We start from the raw sequence: 17,286 nt of genomic DNA, 5'->3' as shown, positions 1-17,286 counted from the left end.
CTCCGGAATAATAATGGTATATCTGTTGAAAATCTATTTAGTGATGATGGCGGGCGCATTATAATGTGTGATTTTTTGTTTTGTACTCTGAAGTGGCGTGTTATCTGCGTTTACGCGCCAAATAGAACAGCCGAGCGCAGGGCGTTTTTTTGAAAGCGTGGACGGTCACTTGAAGTGTGAGAGAAGCATAGTCATGATGGGAGACTTCAACTGTGTCTGCAAAGTGGAAGACAGAGCCCGTAAGCAGCCTGGTCTTGATGTAAGTGCGCTACATTTAGCAGCACTGGTGGAAGAATATAATTTAATGTAGGCGACGTTTTAGCCAATAATGATGCACCTCAGTTCACTCATTTCAAGGGGACAGCCACGCAAGACTGGATCGTGCCTATGTTTCAGCTCAAGCGATATTATTGTGCATTGATTATGCAATCAAGTATGTGTATTTTAGCGACCACAGTTTGGTCCTTTTTTCTCTTGGTGCAAAAAAGTCGTCAAGTTTCAACGGGAGACTATGGAAATTCAATCAAAAACTGCTTCAGGACGAAACCTTCGTAAAAAAATTCAAGATAGCCTAAAAGAGGTGTTATTGGGCGATCAAAAAGACTACACGGAAAAGTGGGAGTGCTTTAAGCAAGAAACAAAAGTTAACAGCGATCGAAAGATCCAGTGAAAAAAACATCACCAAGAAAAAAGAAAGAAATGAAATTACAAAGTGAGCTCAACATTTATTTAAGCATGGAGAGCAACCATCCAGGGTGTTTCGCAAAAGAAATAAAGCAAACGAAAGCACAGTTGGAACTTGTCGATAAAGAAAAATATCATGGTGCAATTATACGTGCACGCGCAGAACGTTTATGGTGTGGGGAACAACCTACAAAGCGCTCGCGTTCGAATGAAAAGAGTTATGCCACGAGAAAAGAGATAAACGTGATAACATACCAAAATGTAGTAGTACGTGACAAAGAAACTATCCAACGTGCCTTTGTAGATTTTTACGGCGAACTTTCAGGACAGGAACCACAATGTGAACAAGGTTTCGATCGTGAATTCTGACACCTTTTGCCGGGACTAGAAGAGGAAGCGCGAAAAAGATTAGAAATGCCAATTAGCATCAACGAAATACAGCAAACCATAGATGACTTGAGCCCGGGCAAAACGCGAGGACCTGACGAATTGAGTGGAGCATTCTATCAAGTTTCAAAGCAGATATGGCTACAGCCCTTTATCATGTAATCACAGAAGCTTATGAAAACCAGTTACTACCGCGATGGTTTCGCGAGAGCCACATTGTACTAATTACCAAATTTTACCGTTTCCACATCACTCCTACACATCAACGTACAGGTAGCCAGAACAGTACTTGAGGATTGCGACGACTTTTCTGGTAGGGTTGCTATGCTACAATTGGACCTAGAAAAAGCGTTCGATAGAGTGACGCACGCAATTCTTTTCGATGTTTTGGAGCACGTAAATCTGGGATCAATCTTAAAAGAAGGGATCAGGATGTGCTATGCACACGCTTGCACAAAAGTCATACTTAACAAAACACTCAGTACCAGCATTCAAGTCAGGTCTTCCGTGAGACAGGGATGTGGTTGATCCCTCTACTATTTGCCCTATATCTCGAGCCACTGTGCCTAAAGATAATAGAAGATAGCAACATCAGGGGTTTTAGGGTGGGCTACAGTGAAGTAAAACTGCTGGCATACGCGGATGACGTCACTGTTTTTTGTGACAACACGCAAAGTGTAAGCAATGCTGCTAATGTTGTGACAAAGTATTGTAAAATGCCAAGGAGCGTAATTATTTGGGGCAAGTCGACAGGTATATGGTAGGGACAATGGGAGAACATACCTCCACTTTTTGCAAAAATGCAGTGGACAAATGTGCCGACCAAGTACTTAGGGGTACCTCTACAGTACTACCAGGACACAAAAGATTGTTGGCAAGGAGAGGTGGAAGAAATGAAGGCAAAAACGGCGAAGTTCGGTGGGCGAGATCTGTCAATGTTCACCCGAGCAACGGTGTGTAATGTATTCTTAGTGGCCAAAATTTGGTATATGCTGCAAGCACTATGTGCATCAAGAGTCAGCATACAAAGAATACACAGGCAGTTTGCGATCTTTATTTGGGGTTCCGTCTGGGAGCGTACCAGTCGCACCATTTTGTTTAGGACGGTGAAAAGGGGGGGGGGGGGGGGGGCAGGGTTAGCTCATCTTTTCGTAAGACAGGTTGTTTACAGATTTTTGTTTCTACGTGATCAGAAAGATCTGTTTCTGTGCGCAGTCCTTCAAATCCGTTTGCGTAACGTGCTGCCTCAATTTGTCGTCCTCAAATTACACAATAGGACCTAGGCTCAGAGGCTTCCTGCGAGAAGCCGTGTTGTCTTTTGAATTCTTACACGCGCACTTTTCAACAGATTACCTTGCATCTGTTAAGCGGAAGAGACTGTACAAAAATTTACTTGATGTCTCATTGCCAGTGCCTGTTTATCGTTCAATGTACTACGCTGAATCCAATGGTAGAAATGTGCTAAAAAGAGTGAAGCGGATGCCGATACGGTCATCCGTAACAACGTTTTTCTTTCAATTACACACTGGAACGCTACCAGTGAAGCCATGGCTGAGGGAAAGGGGAATCTTTGTACCGTGGTCCGTGAACTGCCTGAGATGCAGGCAACGAGAAACCATTGAGCATGTTGCTTGATTGTTCAGATGCAGTGTTCCTATGGGACATCCTACAACGAACGTTGAAAGAAGAATTACCCATTGCACCGTACGGCATCCGCTTCTTGCCAATTGAAAACGCCGATAAGCCATGTGATATGTTTATGGCACTGTGTTTACACAGCGTCTGGAAGACTCGAATGGATGTGTGCTATGAGAGGCTAGTTATTCGTCCTGCGAAAGATAATTTTATGGAAAGTATGCTGTATCTGCGTGAAGCTTATCGAGTGAGAACAGAACCGCCCGAATGGATACAGGTATTGGATGAACTAGTGGCGATCAAGAGTTTTTAACTATTTGCAAGGACCCAAGACGGACATTGCTTTTATCATTGTAAAGTGTATATGTTCATGTTATCTGTGTACGTCGAACACCGGCAATAAAGAAACAGAAGCCGAAATAGCTCAGTTGGGAGAGCGTTAGACTGAAGATCTAAAGGTCCCTTGTTCGGTCCTGGGTTTCGGCATATTCGTCGTGGTTTATTTTTGTTATCGACAGCTGTAATTAACAAAAGACAAACGGAGTCATATACTGCATTGTAATCTTTTAGGCTATTTCCTCATTAACGCCACTATTAAACTACAAAGAAGAGTGATTTGCGGAACTTGAAGTGGCGGAGCAAATCTGTTTAAGAAAGGGTTGCGCATACTGCGAATACGTTAAGGGGCACTCTCATGGGAATGAAACAATCGCTTTGCGCTGCACGGCTTCGATATTCGTTGTTGCGAGAGCGTTCGACTGAAGAACGTGGGGTCCCTCGTTCGAACCCGAGTTTCGTTATATGCAATGTATTTTGTTTTTAAATGCCGTACATCACAAAAGACAAGACGACTCATTCTGCAGTGTAAGTTATTCCGTTATTTCCGCTATTCCATCACGGTTAAACCTTGAAAGAACTGTGCTTGGAGGAAAGCAAGTGGTGAAGCGCATCTTTTTAGGTAAATGTTCTATATTGTGGCTGCATTACAAGGCAGTGTCATGGAAACCAAGAATAACATTGCGTTACACAACTTTGATGTTCGATTTTAGGAGAACGTTATATTGAAGATCTAAACTTTCGTGATGCGATACCGGGCTTCGGCATATCCGTCGTTCTTTTTTTTTACCGCAGTACATATGAAAAGATATGTCGACTTACATTTCATTGCAAGCATTTTCGTTATTTCCGCGAAGGGGTCGCTGTTAAAGTGGTACGAGTTAGACAAGCCAGCCTAGCACGGCTACGTTTAGATTACAGTGTCATCGGAACCGAATAATTGGTTTGCAATGCTCTACGTTCATTTTCCTCACGCCGAAATAGCTGTTTCCGGTGTCGTGAGCAGTCGGGGAATATTTCTCTCCTGCGGAGTGGTGCCAGCGATCATGTGTGGCCGTGGTTACCGGAATGTTGCGCGTGCGAATCAGGACTACGGGGTGATTTTGCCTCGGTTTCCATGTAGTCGCATTGTTTTAAGTATCGCCTATTTTCACGTTATTGTGCGTTGAAGACTCTGTCGTGCTGAATAGAATAGAATAGAATCCACTTTATTTCCAACACACAAGTCGGGGGCCCCCCAGGCAAAAACCTGTCTCAGACAGCTTGACTGGACCTGGGGGCCTACAAAGAGCAACAGGCAGTGTATTTCACTAATTCGAACAATTATACAGTACACAGTACATACATGCAATCAATATGAACAAGTATTATAAACAATGCAAGAGTCATTATGAAGAAGAAATGAACTTGCTTGATACAGGTACAGCATACATGTTGGATACTATCACAGAATGCATAAATACTGCAGGAAATGAAACAGCCAGGAGAAGATAAGACAAAAAGATCATTGCTTCATTAGGTAATCACGCACCTCTGATTTAAACGTGCCGACAGGGGCACTAAATCAATGTGAGTTTTTAAGAGGTTGTATAGTGTTGGCATGCAGTAATCCAACCTACATCTACCGTAATTTGTGCGTGTACGCGGAACTGGTATTAGCCTGTTACGTATGCTGTAGTCATACGGGGTATGTTCTGTATCGCTTGGAAGTTTATTTTTATACGATATTCACGACGATATTCACGGCGCGCTTGTGTGTGTGGCAGTGCCCCCTGACGTTGAAGCATGAGGGTCATGCATGAGGTTACGCTCAAGTTGCAGCCGGCAAAACCGATGAACCTGAGCGCTAGGAAACGCCCCCTTCGCCAGTCAGCTACTGCAGACAAAAAGAGAGAGGCTGACGGCGAGTAGCTTGCACCACATGTGCTACCTCCTGTTTCGACAAACTTTGTTTCCAGCAGCCCAGTGTAAAAAAAATGTCAAGAGTCAGCCAAAACCTATGGAGAAGGCTGAAGATAGGCCTGTTAACATGGTGGATTCGAAGATTGGGGTACGAGTAATGAAGCAGCATATGACGTGGCCTCAACCAAGCCCGCAAATACACGCAGAATTGCCGCGCGACTGGCCGCTCGAGGCATTTTGCGTGTATTCGCTAGCTTCTCTCACGCTCGGAAAAACACATTTATGTAGCACGTATTGAGCAACAGAAAGCTGTATCGGGAGTTTTTCATGTTTCTCTACAATCTTCTCATTGACACTTTGATAATTAGGACAGTGCTCCTCAAGTTAGATAATTAATTACAATTGCCTAAATAAATCTCAGTAACGAAAGAATTACTGGTGGCTAATCCAGTATACTGGAAAGAATACGCACTAGGTTTGCTTCGCGTAACGCCATTCCTCCTTTTTCAAATCATGCTGCGTGATAGCTGGGACACCCTGTATACATAGTGCATACTTCCGCATTTGTGGACCTCACTATATGACCCCCGTAGTCGCTCTCGGCAATCCCAAGACAGTTCTCACAGAAAAATTGGTACCCTTTCTGAAAAGAAAAGAAAGTGACGCATACTAACATGAAATTTCTTACAGAATTTTTTTGCGTTAGCTAAACGTCCTGAGTCTCTAAACCCTAGAAAAAATACTCCTATTTGAGAGCACCTTAAATAATTTACTGCCATAGCATTCATTCGAACTATAGTTTCACTTTTGTTTCCCAGGAGGTGCATATGTGTCATGCAATCACACAGAAAGTGCTCACGTGGTATTTCTGGTGCTCTTGCGAACGCGTCAGCACACCCAAGATACCTCATTATCTATAAGAAACTAGGAAACGACAATATGAATACAATCAATCCATCTGCCTTCTATGGAAGTTATGGGCAATGATGTTTTCATTTAAGAGTATGAAAAATACATTTAAATCTGTATGAACGATAATAAATTCGAATCTGTGGCATTATACTGTCAATACTCCAGTCACTGTTCTGATCATATCACTCTGCGCGGGCATATTTAATTACCAACCAAAAAACGTACAGACACTCCAACTGGGTAGCCTTGTTTCAGCAATTAATATAGAGATAATTTTGGATAAGTACATTATTGCGTCATATATGAACTTGTCATAAAAGGAACATATTGTTTCTGATTCAAGCAGCAATTCCGACTGTCTAATTGTTCATAATACCAAAAAATGAGATTCTATAATGAACTGATTTGTATTGACAAACAGCCATTAGTCATATTTAAACGGCATGAAGTATTGACTGAAGGGGTTTGTGCAAATATATTAAGGTGCTTAATGAACATGCAAACAATAGGCGATTGCTATTTTCGCTTCACATCGTTGCATCTACTTATTTGCAGCATACACCTGCAGCACCTTTGGAACAAATGACACGAAGGTCAAGGCCAGCCTGGCAACTATGGTTGCCAAGGGGAAGTAGTCTAAATATGTAGTCTCTTTCAATGATCGCATGAGAGATGCATTTTAATAAATTATTATATTATATCTTGCAAGAAAAAAGTTAGCGCAACATCGTTGCTCTTGTTTTCTTTTTCGCACTACATGATTCAGCACTCGTTGGAATTGCTTCAACCTTTTTTTCTGTTTATGCAACATGTGAGAGTATAGCTGGTTCAGGAGAATTATTAATCTATTAACGTCAATGCCTAAGTACAGATGAGGAGCAAAAGGCGCACATTCTTAATGTATACAACCAAACATTTTTTGCCGCCTTATGTAAAGAAATATTTAAACTTGTAGATAGCAGATAGATAGCATATTTCACTAAAGCGGATGCATTGCATGTAACTGTAATATTTCTTAAATGTGCATGTGCAGAAATGCTCATGCAGCCTTACATAAATATTCATGGCTACATGCATTTAACAATTTTTCGGACTACTTCCATCTGCATGCTTGCTCTTTTGTGTACAGTTCCCTATGTATATTTCCATATGCACACTGGATGCAGTACACTTTTAAAGACATTTCCAATAGACTGCTTATTAACAACCCCCCCAGCAGCTAGTGTTTATATATACGCAGAATAATATTGCCTGCTGAAACATAGACGGCAACATGTGGTATATTAGCTAGTATATTGTGTGTCTCAGCTATTTTAGCCAAGTTGGTCCATGAAAATTAAAAACTTAAAGAAACACGGTGCAAGACATTATTATAAAAAGACCTACAGGTCATACCTCTGGAAGCAGAACACCATAGGTCTTAAAATCGGATCTTTTTGCACCTTCCTTTTTTACTATTTTTCGTTGATCAGCTTCGCTAAATTTAACGTAGCTGGGACACCTTGTATCGACAATAGTTGAAAAAACTGGAAGACTAAAGTCCATAGATTAGCTATAGACTGGTCTACAAAAGATGTCTATAGGCAGTCTGTCGACCACAGTCTACAAAGAGTGTAAGGCCATAAGTCCATAGACAGACTATAAACTGGTCTATAAGAATAGTCTATAGATAGTATGTACACCATAATCTAGAAAAAGTGTAAGGTCATAAGTCCATAGACAGAGCATACACAGGTCTATAGGAATAGTCTATAGAGAGTCTATAGACACTTGCCGATAGACATTTCATAGACTACAGTCTACAAAAGTAGAACTACATAAGCCTGTGTACTTTTGTCTATAGACATTCTGCAGATATTTGTCTACAAAAGTGAATTTCCCTTAATCTATTGACCGTCTATAGTTAGTCTATAGACTCACACGTCTTGTAGCCTAGTCTACAAAAAGTTCAAGGAAATATGCCTTTAGACTGTTTATCGTCATCACCATATATTTATGTCTACTGCAGGACGAAGGCCTCTTCCTGCGATCTCCATCTTGCCGCTTACCTCCATAGTGGCATGTATCTTTTGCACAGTCTGGGTTGTTCCGCGTGTCGTAGTAAAAGCAGCGCACTATTCTGAAACATACGCAAAGTTCTGCTCTGCTTAAACGGTTACAGTCACCGGAGGCTTTTTAGGTCGGCGAAGCGTTCCTTTTGTAAAGAATTCATTGCGAACAGTCATGATATATACACAAACTCAACGGTTTGTACTAGTCCTTAGCTGAACAGACACGTATCTCAAAGTACAATAAGAAATAAGCAATTTACACATTAAACCGCAATCATTGCCACATTACCATAGACATCATAATCATCAGCCTATGTTTATGTCCACTGCAGGACGAAGGCCTCTCCCTGCGATCTCCAATTACCCCTGTCTTGCGCTAGCTGACTCCCAACTTGCGCCTGCAAATTTCCTAAATTCATCATCCCATCTGGTTTTCTGCCGTCCTCGACTGCGCTTCCCTTCTCTTGGTATTCATTCTGTAACCCTAATGGTCCACCGGATATCCACCCTACGCATTACATGGCCAGCCCAGCTCCTTTTTTCCCTCATTAATGTCAACTAGAATATCGGCTATCCCCATTTGCTCTCTGATCCACACCGCTCTCTTCCTGTCTCTTAACATTAGGCGTAACATTTTTCGTTCCATCGCTCTTTGTGCGGTCCTTAACTTGTTCTCGAGCTTCTTTGTTAACCTCCAAGTTGCTGCCCCATATGTGAGCACCGGTTGAATGCAATGATTGTGCACTTTTCTGTTCAACGACATTGGTAAGCTCCCAGTCAGGATTTGGCAATGCCTGCCATATGCACTCCAACCTATTTTATTCTTCTGTAAATTTCTTTCCCATGATCAGGGTCCCATGTAAGTAACTAGCCTAGATAAAAGTACTCCTTTACAGACTCTAGGCTGGCGATCCTGAATTCTTGTTCCGTTGCCAGGCTATTGAACATTATAGTTGTCTTCACCATATTCATCTTCAACCCAAATCTTACACTTTCTCGGTTAAGGTCCTCGTTCATTTGCTGTAATTCGTCCCCATTGTTGCTGAATAGGACAATGTCATCTGCCAACCGAAGGTTGCTGAGATATTCGCCGTTGATCCTCACTTCTAAGCCTTCCCAGTCTAAGATCTTGAATAATTCTTCTACGAATGTAGTGAATAGCATTGGAGAGATTGTGTCTCCTTGCCTGACCCCTTTCTTGATAGGCTGTCTATGGAATAGTCTAGAGAAATAAATTAGAGAAAGTCCGCTGAGTGCATAGGCTTTATATAGACTCCCTACACAATTTTTTGTAAGGGAGACAGCTTTCTTTCATATAGTAACTTAGCCAGGTTAGTGTGGGTGGCACTTCCCTAAACCAGCAAGTCGTAATATATCTAGTAATGTACTAGTGAAAAGTGTAGTCGCAATTCCACAGGCGCAGGTAAGACATTTTCCAAATTTGTTGATAAGCGTTATGGAGCGTGAAATCTTCATTCGATGTATTCAGCATACTTTGACGAGAGCAGTTAATCCTGGAAAATGATATTTAAGAACTTGTTTTTTTTCTTTGAGATAAAAAGCAACCGGGGTCAGCGCCACTAAGGTCTCACGAGTCTTCGCGGACACAAACAGAGGCCCTGTAGTGACTTTTCCCGCTCCCTTGATGGCAGGAGCTAGTGCTGCTCCATCGTCTTTGAAGAAGCTCCTGTAAACTCTGCTTCCGTAGCAGAATAAAATAAACTCAACGCAAAGGCCTCAGACAAGCATTTCAGTGCCTAGCTCTCAGTCCTCCAGCGCCTCTGAGAGACTGCTGGAGGTCGATGTAAAAACATCGGAATTGTCGAAAAGAATAAATCATTGCTTTCTGGAGCTCGCTAAGTGGGATAAACTTCCAGTAACAGCGTCAAAGCTGAGACCGGTAGCCTGAACGATTACAATTCTTGATAGCAGTAGTGAATCTGTTCAGACATTTGCCATCTTTATTTTTTAGCTCATCTTTAGACGTAAATAATCTGAATTTCTTTCAGACATCACGACTTTCGACGTTCACTGCAATTGGAGTCGTATAATCCGTACTTTAACTAGCATAATAAAGATTATCCACAAGTTTTCGCCGGTGGGCTGTTGCTTCCAGGAAACGAACCTAGGCTTCAAATATAGTCAAATTCTTACGGGTTTTCCATAGTTGAAACTACGGCGCGAATTTGCAAAATGCGATAAAAAAGACAGGACTGTCCCAAGGAGCTGAACTATAAATAGAAAAAATTATATTGAAAGCACATGAATAAATACCCTTAAAAGCAAGGGTCAAGGACTAAAAGGGCACCACAGTTCCTAATAATTAGCAGCAAAGTAATAAACTTCCAACTTGTGCAGTTGGACGGGTGGCCGCGCGACACACCTATCAGCTGCCAGTGTGAATGTAGTAAGCCTCCGCTCTCTTACTGCACAACCTACTGCGCTATCGTACTGCGCTGTCATACTGCCCAAGTTGGAAAGTGATTACGTTGCTGATAATATTTGGGAAATATGGTGTCATTTTGGTCCTTGGCACGGGATTTGAAGGATATTAATTGATGTGCTTTCAATAAAATTCCTTTCTGTTGATAGTTCAGCGCCTGCTCCGTCCTGTCTTTCTTTTCGTGTGTTTTTATTTACCGCTGTAATTTCAAGTATGGATTACCAACACACCTTGCATGCGGTCCTCTTAGAAATTTCACCATTGCTCATAGGGACAGCAAACACTCTTGCCGATTGTCAGGAGGAGTTGCGATAGTCAGACAAGGCGGTACTCCGACCCGATAAGTTAACGTAAGTCCGCCTATTGAGGTTGCTGCCGTCACTGTTTTATCGTTTAAAACATACTTAATCGTTCGCTTGAAACTGCCATCGTTTGTTCACTTCACATTCCCCTTCATGAACAGGTCACTGCCAGAGAGGATGAACATCTAATTCAACAGCTATCGGATTCATTTCTTTTAGTAGGGGATTTTATTGCCGATTGAATCCTTTGCGGTAGCAAAAAACAGACCGACAAAGGCAGCTCATTTAGGATTTTACTTTCTGAAGTAACAGTGGCCTTTTAAACTGAGTTAGTCCAACATATTTTTCACCATGCTCTCGTAATTTTGGCTACCTTGATTTAGGTTATTTCTCAACATCCGTTGTTTGCGATTTTAAATGGGAAGTTCGGGACACTTCCTACGGTAGTGAGCTTTTACCCGCAGTCATCGAACTCATATCGATGCTACCCACCTTCTGCTTTAAACCACGTCATTCGAAACTTCTATTTGCTGACTGGTCTAATTTCACCAAATGTACCAGGCTGGAGGAACTTAATGCAACGGAGGTCAGTGAAATGTTTACTGCGTGTAAACATTGCCTCCCACAATGAACGCAACGGAATTTAATGATAATTTGCCCCATACTGCTGCTGAAAAGCCACAGTCTATGCTTTCGGCCCTAACTGATGATTTCACAACTACAGGTACGCCCCCTCCCCCCCCCCTCTTGATCCCCTATTCCATCTGACCATTTTATACCGCAGATGAAAGATGAAAGATGAAAGCACTCTTGCTCCTATACAACGACTCCTGGCAGACGGGTACGGTTCCGCAGGAATGGAAGTCAAGTCGCCTCATTCCACTTCTTAAAGCTAGCAAGTCGCCTTTGGACATTTCCTCATACCGTCCTATCGCACTTGCAAGTTGCGTTGGAAAAACAATGGAAAGACTGATTTTAACACGTCTGGAATGGTACTTAGAGTACTATGAAATCTACCCAGACGCTATGACCGGATTCAGGCGTGGCCGTTCGTCTACAGACAACGTTGTTGACTTGGTAACATTTGCGCAACACCAGAAGGCCTGTAAACGACTATCTGCTGCTCTGTTTCTAGACGTTAAAGGGGCTTACGATAATGTCACCCATGAAGCCATCCTCAGCGCGTTAGAAGCAGTAGGACTTGGTGGTAAGATATATATGTGGGTGCGCAGCTACTTACAGAGAAGATCATTCTACGTGCACACTGAAAATGGCCCGACATCCGAGCATTACGGTAGCCGAGGAGTGCCTCAAGGCGGAGTGCTTAGCCCGTCGCTTTTCAATCTAACCCTTCTTGGATTAGTTGACAACCTGCCAAGCACCGTACAACTTTCCATCTATGCGGACGACATCTGCATTTGGGCATCAGGTGTAACACGACTTCAGCTTCGCGCTCGGCTTCAGAAGGCAGCCACAATGACATCTTGCTACCTTCGTCAACAAGGACTTGAAATTTCATGTGGAAAGTGCGCAATGGTGGCATTCACCAGGAAGCCAATGTCTGCTTACGGAATATCAAATAACAGACAACTTATACCATACAGCAGAAGTCACAGGTTCCTGGGAGTCGTAATTGACAGAGACCTGTCTTGGACTCCGCACGTGAATTACATGAAAAAGCGGCTGTCTGCTATCTGTCACCTGTTCAGGTTCCTTGCAGGAAAAAGTTGGGGAGCATCCATACACGGTATGTTACAGCTGTACATGGTGCTGTTCGTTGGATTCCTTCGGTACAGCCTGCCTGCAATATCCAACACCTGCAAGACTAACCTCCGCATGATTCAAAGCATTCAAGCCCAAGCCCTTAAGATATGTCTTGGCCTACCACGCAGTGCGTCAACGGCTGAAACCATTGCCATTGCCCAGGATTACCCAATCACAACGCACATTGCCGTTGAGACAATGCGTACGCATCTCAGACACTATGCTAGGACCCCTTCCCACCACCTGGCGAGCCTCACTGCTGAAAGGACCTGCTCGACATTTAGCGCTACTGTCAGTGCACATCGTGCATCGTTTACTTCAGGGTACGCACCTGCGGCCAAGCCAGTGCTTCCTCCGTGGTGTTTGAGCCGTCCACAAGTACATATAACGATTCCAGGACTACAGAAGAAATCAGATGTACCGGCCCCTGCTCTAAAACAACTGAGCTTACTCCTCTTGCATGAAAAGTACAGCAACCACGTGCACATCTATACCGATGGATCGACTACGTCGTCCAGTTCTGGTGGTGCAGTGGTTATACCAACGCGAGGAATAACACTGCGGTTCAAGACATCGCATGTCACGACCTCAACGGCAGCAGAACTAACGGCTCAGCGTCGTGCACTAGAATTCATTGACTCTGAAAGACCTACAAAATGGGCTGTGTTTTCAGACTCAAAACCGGCATTACAGTGCGTGCAGTCAGTTCTCCGACGCGGCTGTCATGAACAGTTGACATACGAAACAGTGAAACTTCACCATCACGTCCAACAAAAAGGCCACGAGGTTGTATTTCAATGGGTACCTGGTCATTGTGGAATCAGTGGCAATGATTCCGCAGACAACGCTGCTCGCACATCACACCAAGAAGAGCTCCGCGTTCCAATTCCACTTTCGAGGACAGACGCTGCAAGGCAGCTTCGACACCTGGCACGCAGTCTCTCACTGGCCGAGTGGAACTCGCCAAACTTACGATTAACACGACTGCATCAATTCAACCCGTCACTGCAACTCCGACCTCCATTCGGACTTCCTCGACGTGAAGCTTCGCTTCTATGTCGCATTTGGTTAGGAGTTGCCTTCACAAAGGCATACTCTACATTAATTGGAGTGACCGACAGTGCAGCATGCGAGGTCTGCGGCACCGACGAAACTATTGACCACCTGCTGTGCCACTGTCCACGGTATGCTCAAGAAAGACAAGATCTTGCTAACGCGCTAAAAAAACTGGACGATCGGACGCTTTCCGTGCAGGTGCTGCTGGAACACCGCCCCCATCGCTCGTCGGCCCATAAAGCGGTGAAGGCACTTTTGTGCTTCTTGAGGACGACGGGCTTGTGTCAACGTCTGTGACTATTAGTGCACTAACACACGTGTCAGCGAACTAACCGCTCATTTCTCTTCTTTCCTTCCCTCCTCTCTCTCCCTGTCATCTTTGTGTTCCCTCTTCCCATTCCCCCGGCGTAGGGTAGCCAACCAGACGTTATCCTGGTTAACCTCCCTGCTTTCTGCCTTTCTCTTATTTCCTCCTATACCCCAGATGAACAACACAGTCATTGGAAACTGAACTATTTAACCATATTTCTGTAAAAATAAGTACGTATGGGCTCTGAGAGAGTAATATAGATTCAAGTTCTGTGATTTTATTTGCAACACCCGTGCATTCAACCAAAGAAGACGTAGCTATGAGTGCTGCTCAGAATTAGAAGCATACTCCTGCGCAGTATCCACAGAGAGGCCGTGCACTTTGGGGCAATTTTGTCCCCGCATTGCGGTATCTCCCGACGCTGTCCTCCAGTTTGGTTCGAAATCTGACATTTATCTTTTATTTTCAGTTTTTCATGGCTCAGGGAAACTTCATTAGCTCTTTCTGAAGCAGCACTTTCCCATAACTGCTTTCGAATTTCCACCATTTCTGGTGCATAGCCATTGCTGGCGGAGTAGGAGGATCCCTTCAGTTTGTAGCAGTTTTTCGTCACGTGCACCTTTTCCTTATAGTCATAGAATCGTACGATAACCAGTCTACTTTTTCCTTTTTTAATCCTGCCCAGGCGATGTATTCTTTCTAACGTCTTTACCTCAATACCGAGCTTGTCCTGAAATGCCTTTTTCATGACTGCTTCTTTCAAGTCAATGTCTCTTTCAGAGGCACTTTCTTCGATACCAAAAACGACAAGATTGTTGCGTCTGCTTTCGTATTCTACCAGTTTTTTGGCTTGTAACCACACAGTGGTCTCAAGAGAATCTATTCTGGTTTTCATTTCCTGGACAACATCTAGTACACTGGTTACCCATCTGTCTTGGCATTCAGCTCGCAGATCTGAGCCTTAATGTCATTCAAACCACTATCAGCCTTGGCCTGGTTATCTAGTATCATTTGCAACAGTTGGCCGGTCGTAGGCCCAGGGTTTTCTTCAATATCACCCGACATTATGATCAGTCGCACCATTGACCAACAATCAGCAATCTGGCAAAATCTACGAGGGCATGGCAGGACTAACAGAAAACGGTTGTCGCTACGGAAAAACGGAACTTGATATCGAAAACGAACTTGAAAAAGCACCAGTAGCGGCTTAGGCATGCTGTCCTAGGTAAATATAGCTGGTAGCGAAGCTTCCATAGAAGCCCATACGTTCAAAACATGGCGCTTCATCGGCGGTTCATGGGGCTTAGCGCCATCTGTGTGAGGAGGGAACACTTCCGGCGGAAGAAAAATAATGTGACGTCATATTCGTTAAAAAACAGAAGTGACGTCATTTTGTTCTTAAAGGCGCGAAATTTGTTTTCGGAGGCCTGCAATTAGAGCTGTATATTCAAATGCCCCATCAATCGACTTGATGGGCGTTCCGAGCTTTCAGCGCGCATAGCGATGCAGGAAAAGGTCAGCCGTGCGGGTGTAGAAATCGTATCCCTGCACAGAACATACTTTCTTTGGGGGCCGACGAACCCTTTGGACGTAGAGCGCTCGTCCTTTCGTCGGACGCCAAACCCGTCTGCCAGCGCTGTCACACGAAAACTAAACAGTTATCTGTTGGTCGCAACTGACTACTTTTCACTGAACAGGTCAATTAACAAATGAAACCACCCGCGTCACCAAATTCAGACAAACGTCGTTAAGCAAAAGAACACAACGTGCAAGGGGGGCGTATTGTAACAGGTGAACTTTACGAGCGCGCCTTTCTGCACACTTGAAGAGTTGCATTGCATTGCAAGTAATAGCGGCGTCAACGCCCGCCGCTATCGGTGTGCGCTCTCAAGGGGGGCGCTGAAAAGAGGTATTTATTGATAATGATCAAGTAAAATGGAGTTATTGTTTTCTCGCCATGAGTATATAAAATTGATTAGGAATTTTATTTTCTTTGAATGAGTTTAACCGTGTCTCGCTTTAATTAAATAAAAAGCTTTTTTCTTTCCCAATGTTTGTTCCCTCCAAACATAGTCGAGCTTCAATCGCTGCTCCCATAACCACCCTTGCTGATGTCGGTGACAATTCGTTCTGAACCACTTTTCGCCCGAAGCTTCGCAACCTATTTGGATCGACCTTGCGTACTATCTTTGTACGTCCCATAGCTGCATCGGATCGAGCGCCGCCGTGCACCGGCTTACATAGCCGTTGCTTGCTGTCGGTGCATGCGCAGTACACAGGCGGTAGGTTGCGCCAGGTGTTCTAGCAGCTGCGGCGTCGCTGGTTGCCATGGCTACGTCACGGCTGGCTTTCTGTGAAACACCATACTTTTTACGGCTAGCCTAAACAGCTTCGCTGCTAAAACGCTTTTTTCTTTCCCAATGTTTGTTCCCTCCAAACATAGTCGCGCTTCAATCGCTGCTCCCATAACCACTCTTGCTGATGTCAGTGACAATTCGTTCTGAACCGCTTTTCGCCCGAAGCTTCGCGACCTATTTGGATCGAGCTTGTGCTGTCCACAAGCCGAGTGCCGTACCTTCTGAAGTGGCCCGTGTCTCGATGGTCCTTTAATACTGTTGGTACCGATGATGTCACTCCACGAGGCAGGTGATCCAACAATGCGTAGGCAATAATTCTGTCGGCGCGATGATGCGGCAAGTGTGGCGTCCGGTCGGTGTCGCTTGAAGAAGCCAGAGCGAAAAAACATGGCAAGACCTGCAAAAGCAGCAGTAGCGGCTTCGGCATGCTGTACACAGACCGAGTGCCGTGCTTTAGGCCTGTTTGAAATTAACAAACTTCTTTTAAACTCCGAAAAGACCATGTGTGGAGTATTTGCTTCTAACCGAAAAGCTACTACTACTATGTGCAACTTGTACCTCGGAGAAACACAAATCCAACAAATTAGTAGTCATAAATATCAACGAATAAGTTCTTGACTCGTCGCTACACTGAGCTCCACATTTGAACAAGTAACTAAAACAATTGTTTTTGGTTGTTATACTACATTAAAGGGGCGCAAACATTTCCATCCTCAAACATTACAACTCATTTATTTCAGCTTTTTTCACTGCCATTTAACACATTGCATAGAATCTTGAGGTTTCACCTACGCCTCGTACATTGATCCTTTATTCAAAATTCAGAAAGGTGAGCTGAGAATAATTGCATCGGCCACTAAGGACGCGCCCTCTGCACAGCTTTTTGTTCAGTTAAATATAATGCCACTTATCCAAGCTCGGCACTATCCCCCAGCAATACTAATCGACAGAAAACTAGCCACGAGCAAGTCACATCTCTCATCAATATTTCTCAGGCCTACAGGGGACACTAGACAAGCTGAGCATAACAAATTAAGTTTGCCGAAAGCTCACAATATATACGGTCAACGTTCCCTATCATTTGTCAGTGCAATAATCTGGAATACAAAACCCCGCTTCATTAGAAAACTTCCAAATGCTGTTCCAT

General features: G+C 43.8%; 1 protein-coding gene and 1 non-coding gene across 2 annotated transcripts in view; both read left to right on the top strand.

Annotated features, from left to right (window-relative positions):
• The window catches only part of LOC125943702 (uncharacterized), a 100,229-nt gene that overhangs the window by 15,061 nt on the left and 67,882 nt on the right, over window positions 1-17,286 (top strand). The gene's annotated exons all lie outside the window — the stretch shown is intronic.
• On the top strand, window positions 3,120-3,192 carry Trnaf-gaa (transfer RNA phenylalanine (anticodon GAA)). Its single transcript has one exon. It is a non-coding gene; the product is annotated as a tRNA-Phe (tRNA).

Source organism: Dermacentor silvarum, chromosome 1, assembly GCF_013339745.2.
Source record: "Dermacentor silvarum isolate Dsil-2018 chromosome 1, BIME_Dsil_1.4, whole genome shotgun sequence".
Lineage (NCBI taxonomy): Eukaryota > Metazoa > Arthropoda > Arachnida > Ixodida > Ixodidae > Dermacentor > Dermacentor silvarum.
This window is presented reverse-complemented; position numbering and strand designations above follow the sequence as displayed.